This window comes from Gallus gallus, chromosome 5 (assembly GCF_016699485.2).
Source record: "Gallus gallus isolate bGalGal1 chromosome 5, bGalGal1.mat.broiler.GRCg7b, whole genome shotgun sequence".
Classification (NCBI taxonomy): Eukaryota; Metazoa; Chordata; class Aves; order Galliformes; family Phasianidae; genus Gallus; species Gallus gallus.
The window spans coordinates 42,864,388-42,874,531 of NC_052536.1; positions in this window are offsets into that span (position 1 = coordinate 42,864,388).

A 10,144-nucleotide genomic window follows, 5' to 3' on the forward strand; every position below is an offset into this window, starting at 1 on the left:
ACCTAATGCCTGCTGAAGGAGAGTAAGAAAAGCCAGGTAAACGCTTTTAATTTTTATACAGACTGTGCAGGCTCTTTATCCTGCTTATTTGATTCCTTCTTCAAATACGTAAGTAAAGCACGAAGGACAGAATATCACTGAGTAATGTTTTCCCTCTGCTAAATGAAAATAAAGTTTTGGATGTTATTACAACTGAGAACATATCAAAATGCCAGGCACTGGGGGAGGTTTCAGCACGTCCTTCACAGGGACTGTTTGGCCTTTAACAGCGAAACCAATCATTAGACCTTTCTTCCTTAGCTACCTGACAGTGTATTTGACGGGATGTGATGCAACAACAGGCAACACAAAAAAACACCAAAATGTCTTAAAACTGGGCAGGTAATTCCTCCCTCTTTCAGTTTTTTCAGATTTATTTCCTTGTTTCTTTTGATTAAAAATCAGGAAAAGCATAGCTGAAAAGAAAAAGAATTTCTAACCTATAAACAAGTTTCTTTCTTGTGTCAAAAAGAACTGGAGGGAAAAACCCACGCTCCTTTTCCACGTCTCCTTGAATTTTCTGTCATAATTATTGCAGCTTGTGCTGCAAAGGGAATCTCAGGAACAAACTTATTCTGCACTCATCATTTTTCTCTCTTTCAGCTACAATTCTTATCAGTTTCTGTTATACATAAAAATAAATGAAAAACTTGAGGATATGCTCTGCGATGAAAAATCTCACTGTGCTTTCCAATGAGATCAAAGCAAACCAGCTAATAGCAGCTACAAAATAAAAGCTCTGCTCTAGATGTTCTAAAGTGATAGAAAAACAACTGCGTCAAGCAATCTTAATAACAGGTCCAGTTCTTTCAAGTAACAAAACCCATTGGAAGACTTTTTTCTTTGCTTGGGAAATGAAGCGTTGAGATGACTGAAGGAAATAAGGCAAGTGTACAAATCATGAAAGTTATTTTGGAGGTCAGTAACTATTTCATGTCACCTTTTCTTAGTACAGATGAACAAGGAATCTATTGCCAAGAGACAGAATCCACATTGTTCACGTTTTCCACAGCTGATTTTCAATGGCCAGTGGAGACTGATACTCCAAAGTTTTTGTTAGAAATATTATGTGGCATATTCTGCCCATTGCATTTAATCTAACCACATCCAAAACTGTTGTGTTCATTTTACTAACTTCAAGTCACAGTCCAGGGTTAGCAAAGCATCCTCACAAATAGATGAAAGTGCCCAACCACTGGAGAATGGAGGCTGTTCAAAGCATGGAAAGAGAATTTCAGAGTCAGCACAAGGCAGTTATTTACAGAGGCATACTAATAATTTGACAGTATTTCCCTAAACCACACTTGCTGCCATAGCTAACCTCTTCTCAAAGATGAGCAAGCATAACTACAAGCAATCAAGAATCTATGAAAGCAGAAATTGCTCAAGAGTGGTGCTATCTTATATTACCACTTATCGTACATCAAGACTGAGCATTGCTGACAGAACCAGATGACTGACCATTTTCAGCACAGAAATGACCCTGAGCTATGACAGAACTCAGGTACAATGATTGCTTCCATTAATGTACTATTTCAAAGCTCATGTCCTTTTTCCTCCCTAAAATACCGTACTCCTTCAATAATGTACTCTTTACACCCACAGTTTCTGCATGTTAACTTCCAATTTAGCTTTGCTTCCATCACATGTAAACTGTGGCAAGTAAATGATGTTTCAGCACACAGCCTTGATCTTAGGCCATTACAGTATAATAACTTTTATTTCCTTTGTACCAGGTAAATATTCTAGCACACAGCAGGGTTGGGTGTGGTGTGAGGAAAAAGAAGCAATCAGAAATAGCTCAGAAGAGCAAATATTCCAGCTAGAGAAATGCAAGAGCCTTCAGATTTCTTGCTGTATTTGTTTTTTAACTTGATCTTTCCAGCCTTTTCTGATTAGCTGCAAGAATTATTTCAATCCAGATCCCAGCTGTTCAAGGAAACTCAGCTGAGTCCCATCTGGCCTAAACTGTAACAGAGTCTGATATTCTCAGCTGCTGTGAGCTGTGAGCTAAGTCACAGCTGGTTTGAAATTCAGAGCTAAGACACACCAGACCATGTGCTGCGTCCAATGTCAGCCCGCCTCAAGTGCAATTGCAAAGCACAAGGCAAAGCTGAGTGTCTGAATTAAAAAAAAAATGCCTTCAGAAGTGACAACATCTATCACAACATGAGCCTCGGGATGCTTTGCTGTAATCACAAGAAGTTTGCTGTGTACTGACCTCCACAACAGGCTAGTTGGGAAGATCTCTTCCCTCCTTGTTTTGTATATTCAGAAATACAAGCCACTGTGTATAAACCCATCTGGGAACTAGCCGAGTTGGACATCCTTAGCTTACTGCTCACATCTCAGGTGTGCAACAAATCTCACTTGCTAAGAAAGGTTTATTACTAACAAACTCTATCAATGTGATATACTCCTTGTGAAGTGTACTGCACAGTTTAAAAGTATTTAGTTTTTATCAAACAACTGATTTTTCACAAATACATATCCTTTGCTTTGTATCCATTATGCATTGCTCCCCTGGCTGATGGCCGTCTGGGCTATCTGTATAAAACAGTATCAGTCTGACTTGATGACTCCAGATACAGCTATAATCCTCATTATGCCCTTTACTTCATAGTTCCAATAGCACGAGAAGAGCTCAGCCTTTGGCTCGTGGGCTGCATACAGCCCATAAGAAAAACCAGTGCAATTGAGCTGCTCAGAACTGTCTCTTACAGCTGCCTCAGACCTGACACCATCCACTCCTGCCGAGCTGCACAGCACAAGTGCACGTATGTCTCCATTTTCTTCTGTCACCTGCAGAGCTCAGGCAGTGCCAGCAGACTGATCCAGGGGCATTCACCTCTCCCAGCCACCAGAAGGAGCCTGGGGCTCAGTGCTGCAGGAAGGCTGGATCCAGCTCTATCACATCACTCGGATGGAAGAGGTGAACACTGTGCATGCTGTCTGCTGTGAAACTGGAGGACACTTTGGGACTATGGATGACAGCATAACTTTGCTGGAGCAGGAGAATGAAGGCAGCCCTGCAAACGCTACAGTTTTGCTAATGATGCTTATCTGCTCTAACAGTCTCAGAGAATTGGAAGTGGCAGAGTAGAGAGGAGAAAAACCTCAGGGAAATCAGTCTGAAATAAACTTCTGGAGCTGGTCAGGGGAGTAGGAAGACTCTAATTAGTGACAGAAACCTATTATTGATCTCTCAAGACACATACACTCAGAGGTGATTTTGCAATTTCGGTTGTTTTTTAAAGGCTGTCTTTAGAGCTGTACAGCTGATGCACTGTATCCACTAGCCAAGTAGGGTGAATTTAAAAGAGCTTAAACAAAGATATACAATACTTTATGAAACTTTTCAAAGACCTTGAAAGATGCAACTATTAATCGCAGTGTCTGTGAGGCGGAGGGTTCTGCAGGAGGATGTCCTTAAGCTGCTGAGAGTCGGCACTGCTCCTGGGCTGAGGGCAGCTGGACTGTGGGGCTCCACATGCCCACAGGAAAGCAAATGAGCAGACGCTGTGCAATGCCAAATTAAGATACAGAGTTCACTGACAGTCAGATTGTGAAAATGTTAACACGTATGACTGCTTCATCAGTGTGGTTTAGCTCAGCAGCAGAGCAAACCTCTAGAGCAGGGATCTCACACAGATTATAACAAGTTACAGTTACAGCCTATTCAAGTATAATAATGAATCAAAACAGAAGGACTGATTTTCAAAGCTAATTAATACATAAATATCAGATATGCATCTAGTGGGTCTAAGTTTTCCTGTTTCCAACAAAGCGTTTTGCACAGCTTTGATGGTTCTCGTTGTCTGATTTGTTCTTATTTAGACTTCACCTGAGAAATTGTACCACTTCGCTAGAAACAAAAACGACTGGAAAAGGAAAAAGGTTCACCGTTCTAGAAAACAGACCTGGAAGGTTATTGGGAATAACCAGGGCACAAAGAAAAGGTTTTTACTGTTCTGTCATTTGTTACCACAGCCTTAATGAACTGCATTCCCCACTGGCCTAAGGGCAGAATGCTTGTTCCTTGGTACAGACCTCCCACGTGCACCCATGTTCTACAGAAGGCATGAAGGGCTCTCTTTGCCAGCTCTCTACTGCCAGAATGTCTTTCAAAGCATTGCTGTAAAGGTGTATCATCTGTTGTTCTTACCATGTTCTTAGATATCATCAGACAGGTTTTATTTCCTCTTTCTTTCCTCCAGTTCCTGTGAACCTTGCCAATTTTTGAAACACTGTTATTAAAATATCAGCTAGCTGAAATAAGTTTCATTAAATGATATTTTAGTCTTGCATGCAGTCTGTCAAAATCAACATTCTTCTGAAATTTGATGGATTTGCTATAGTTTCTTTTTTATGGAATGAAACTGGAAGAGAGGTTCAGACTGTTGAAATGTCCTTTTGTTGTTTTTGGAATAGAGTGCTGCAGTGTTGTATTTTGAAACAATAGCTGGTTATCCCCTGAGCAGGAGAGATAAGGACTGCCAATGATCAATATTGAGAACATCAACAGCTTTCTAATGACCTAAAAATAAAAAATGAATTGTTTAAAAATGGAAACGTGGACACTGACTGAACATAAGTTAACGTGATTTGCAGATAACATCAGAAAATCTGAGGCATAACACAGGCTGCTACCAGCAAAAGGACATAGAAAGGGAGTAAGAAAAGCTTTAGAGATACATTTGGGATAAAAGACAGAGAACATTGCTCTGGTCTTAAGCAGGAAGGCTGAAAAATGGGGGAAGGAATATGAAGGGACAAATGTACACTGCCTGAGCCTCCATAAAAAGAATGGCTGTGATCAGATTCTTAACATTTATTTTGGAGCTGTGGCTGGAAATAGGAGAGAGCAGAGAGCAAATATTTAGATGAGACATTCATGGCAGTGGAGTCGGCTGAAATTCACCCTAGAAGATTAAGAATTGGAACAATCTGAAGTACTTTAAGACACAAAGAGGACTGATGACAACTGCAGTACTCTGCTACAGATTGGGAAAAGGAGGAGCTGGAAAACTGTAGGGTACTCAGCCTAAGTTTAATACCTGCAACAGAATGTGGAACAACTTGTGTATAAATATCTAGACATAAAGATGATAAGAAACTGCCAGTTTTTATTTATCAAAACAAAGTATGTTAAGCCAAGCTTGTTTCTTTCCAGGTGAACAACTTGGCTCTTCAGAATAACTCGGCTTTTTGGGTGGAGGAAGGAGTGGATGTTCAGCACAGTGAAGCTGTTGCAGTGTCAGATAATCTCCTCTATAAGCAAACTCCAGGAAAGTGGCCTCAATTTTGTCACTATAAAATAAACCTGTCAGCTGTGGAAAAGACATGCTCAAAGAATAGACAGTGATACTCTCATTCCTGTCAGAAACTGCGCTGTCTTATGAAATACCAAACTCCTTCACAGTGTGAAACTTCTATTCTCAGCGCTCATGTAATTAAAAGGGGCGATTTCTGGTCAGCAAAGAGCACCCTGTAGCAAAGGAAGTATTTCAGACCATGGCTGTGCTTATTGTCACATCACAGGACAAACTGATGGAGACCAGGGCAGATGGTGAGTCTGGAAGCACTAAAACACCTCTGCGGGAGGGCAGCCGCTAAGCCAGCTCTCTCCCTGCACAGTGTGACTGGCAGTGCTGGGAGAGACGAATAGCCACAGGATCTGCCATCACTGACCTCCAGCAACCCCGACATATTGATTGTCAGTGACTGTCCATGTGATTAGAAGTTTTATCTTATCTCTGGCCAGCATATTCCAAGGAAGTGATTGCACTACAGCACTGTGACATCTGGCTATGCTCAAGGTGCATACAAATTCAATATGGTTGTACCACCTTTGATGAAATTCTCAGCAACACTGAGTCCCAGAAGGGAAGGGAAAGGCACGTGCCTACATAAATTCATCCAGCTGGTCTTCACTGTTTACAATGCAAAGCTTCTACAACTTTATTGAAATATTCACTGATTCACAAACTGTATGTAATATGCTTGTATTAATTCATAGTGATCAAATTGAAACAGTTAGGTCAGTAACTACAAGTCATAAAATTTGATAAATATGCAAAGTAGATAATGTGGGAAGAATGAATGGATTTTTGGAATACAAAAAAAAAGTGTATTTTTTTTGTATACACATTGCATATGTACTTCATTTACAAAGAATATCAGTAATATACTTACTACTATATTCATAAGTTACTGATTGTCATCAACTGAGAAGCAGTAACTGAGCGATTAAGTGACCAACTGAGGCACACATCCAGTCCCTTATAGAAACTTTAGCTGACAGGATGCCATAGTTAACTGGATCATATTGGATTGGATCACATGTATCTAAGCCCTGCATTACATCTGAATGCAGTCCACTATATTTTTACACATCTTTTGTAAAGTATTCTTGGCTTTTTTATTAACACTTTATAATAGTCCTTTACTAATAGAAATAGGTAAGACTGTTCCTTTTCTCATCTTTAAAATCAGGAGATCAAGTAATTGCTTCTTCTCTTACCATAAACTAAAATACATTTTTAATAACGAATATGTGAGTAAAGTTCTTCTCTTTCTATCAGCTTTAATTTGAGTCATTTTATTTCAATAAGCAAGGTCAGGGAGAGCCACCAGACCATGCTGCTAGATTAATCTCTCCCACAGGAGGGTGTTAAATTATAATTTAACTTATCTGATTTAAGTTTAAGTAGAAACTGATCTATAGTTTCAGCCTGTGAGCTCTGTGGCTTTGTGGTGTCACAGAAATGAGGTTATTAGCAAGGGTCACCTAAGGGCTTTTCTACAGTGGATGCTCAAAAAAGAGACAAGATTTCACCCAAAGGGAATACAGAGGCAGAATACCTGTAATTAACAAGCAATTAAGACAAGGGTGTAATGGCAGATCACTGCCCCGTGTCAAACAGCAAACGTGATGACATCTTTGGCTTTTTAGGTTCCTGCTCTCAGCTTGATGAGGGTGGAAAGCAGCGAAGTGGGAAGTCTTCATCACCAGGACAAACTATGGCCCATACTCAGTACCTTTGAGTTGATGGTCAGATGTCCTACAAAATTTGCAACCCCTCTCAGATGGTACCATCTACATTAGCACAATAATCTTACACAAAATATCATTTCAGGAATAAGAGCAATGGCAGGAGTCTAAAACTGCCTTGCTAGTTTGTCATTCAGCCAAAACTACTCCTAGATAGAAAGGAACTTTGGCAGAAGAGACAGTAGTTCATCAGAGATTAGAAAGTAGTCAAGAGGCCACGGATAAAGAAAAAAAGAAACCTCTGTTTTGTCCACTTTCTGCATTTTGAAGAGATCTTCTCCTGTGTCTTGTGCCTTACCCATGAGCAGCTATGATAGAAATGCTAGTATAAAGCAAGCCTGTGTGTGCTAGTACCAACCAGTTACATTGGAGGGGGTAAGTAGCTTTTTTCCCCACTGTGCTTTCTACTCAGTGAATGACAAGGTGATAGAGAGAAGCAGCCTCTGAAGCATTGCAGAGTTCACTATTGCTGACAGCACTGCTGAGACCTCACTGAGGATGAAATTTGCTCGTGTGAATGTGCCTGATCTCTGGATCCAAGAGACTCATCAGTTGTTCCTCCAAAGCACTCATTTCTTTTTGTCCGCCCAAACTCAGCTGTCGGTGGTGACTAACATTTAAATGAATTCGTACTTTCCTCACCTGTTGGACAAGAAGGCTCTGGTAAACTCTTTACAACACTGCATGATCCTCCATTTACCAAGTGGAGTGGAGCAAACTAATCTAGAACTGAGGTTTGAAATATAGGCTATGTATTAAGAATTTAATTATAATAACCTCAAGAACACTGTTTTGAATAGATCTCCTGAAATAATTAGTTTACTGGCTTTTTAAAGCCTAACTTAATAATTTTATTGTCCCAGATAATAATTTGGAATGCAGCTAACAATCGGTGTAATTATATCCTTCATTAATTTTTCAATAGCTAAGCCTTATCAAGATAATAGCTCCAATCATCCTTTGCATTATCTGGCATCTTGCATTGATATTTCACTTTGGATGCCTCCACAAAAAGCAAAACCTTGTCTGAGCAAACATCTCTCAATGTCAGTAATGTTTCCTTTACTCCATTTTCTCACCATCATTGTCTGCTCTCACAGAACTCTTTAGTGCTAACTCTGACACATAAAAAAACTCATGCCTCTTTTAGGACAAAAAATAATGAGTAGCATTAGAAAACAACCTGCTAGAATATACAAAAAAAAAATGCTGAACTTTGCATGCCAGGATCAGAAAAGGGAGGCAAAGCAATGTTTTGAGTGACTGTTTGGCTTCTTTGAACAATCAAAAAAATTAGACAAAGTCAAGCAGCAATAGGAAGTAATAGAAGAATGGCTGTCATTGGGAAGGGAATTAATATCTTTAATTAAAAAGCATACAGCAATCTTAATTTATTTAGAAGTCAACCATTTAAGTGAGTAAAAACTTCCATCATAAATTTTTAGGCATGCAACATTTTTAGAAGTTGTCTGCATATTTGACAAAACCACATGTCAGAAATTCAAGGTGATAACCAAAGACAAGCACACTGACAACAGCAGAACTTAGTAATGTTCCACTATGGTACTCCACGTTCCCAAATGATAACTTTTAGCTTACCCTTAAAAGTCAAGTGTGTGCAGAACTTATGGTATAACTGCTGGTCTTAGTCTTGCACTTCACCAGTATTCAATATTCAATCCATACACCTACTACACAAGGATTGATGTACTCTTAACACCAAGAGCCAAATGCTGACGTCTTTAGCACCCAGCCCACACTTCCTCTGCATGAATCAGCAGGACTTTTGAGGTAGGTCTATGTAAAACACTAAGGATGCTGCCATAGGGCACTGAGTATAAGGGAATTGATATTGCTTTCATTGTAATGAAACATGCTGAAGCGAGAGGCACAGACTGAATGCAGTAGGTTTCAAGTGCTAGTAACTTAGTCTTACTGGACTTTAATTTTATCTACTAAGTTACATTGTATTATTCAATCATGCCATTAATTACCAGATGATAATGTCATTTTTTACTGAAGCAAAAGTCATAAATTTAACAGACAAAACAATGTATATGTCACTACAATCTTACTTTAGGATTTTATTTTCAATGTAAACTCTCTGGCACAGGTGGACAAATGGACTTAGAATATACTTAGTTCAGAAATGATTATTGAAAAGCAGCTTGGGTAAGTCGTTTAACACAGCATCGAGAAGTAAGCAAACTACACAGACTGAATGCACATCATCTGTAGTTCTGATGTTCACAGAGGTCTCTGCATTGCCAGGAGCCTTACCAAACTATTTGTAGTGGCTAATTGTCCAACTGTGTTACATCTTCACCTAGGTTCTCTTTCTTGGCCAAAAGAGAATTGAATCCTTGAGGAAGCAGAAAAGACAAGACAAGTATTAAATGATACTGGGAATGCTGGAAAAGTGGGATTTAAATGTCTCAGGTGGGGGGGGGGGGGGGGAGGAGGAAGGGAAGAAAAGATAGAAAAACTGAAAAATCACAGGAAAATCTCTTTTTTAGGGGATAGTTTTTTTAAAAAAAAGACTGCTCTTGTCTGTGAGGCAGTGTTGAAAAAGCACATCTAAGGGCTTTTGTGATGGGATAAAGGAACAAAGAGATAAAAATTAAAGACCAGCTTTTAAAAAGCAGATTAGAACACTAAGAGCTAAATGCAAACGAAGGGTCAAAGCATGAAGCCAAGAGAGCAAGGATGTGTGGAAAACCCAGGGGAGGGGGAATGGATGAAAGATGTAGTGGATCAGAGGCTTGAGTTGTTGCAGGAGCAGCATGAAGGGCTGGATAAGATACGGGCTCTGTCAGCGCTGGTTTAGCAGTATTAGGTTTGCCTCACCAGCCTGACATTTCCTCAGATGTGTTCATCAGCTCTGTTAAGGGAAGCTGGCCCCCGGCACTTTGCAGATCTGAGGGGAGGAGCAAGAATTGATTCTTTATGATTGATGCGGCTGTGTTTGAATGCAGCCCCTAATTCCTCTGCACAGCTGCAGAGCAGCTCCCCTCAGCCCCCAGCACATCTGGAACATGGGCTGTCCTCACT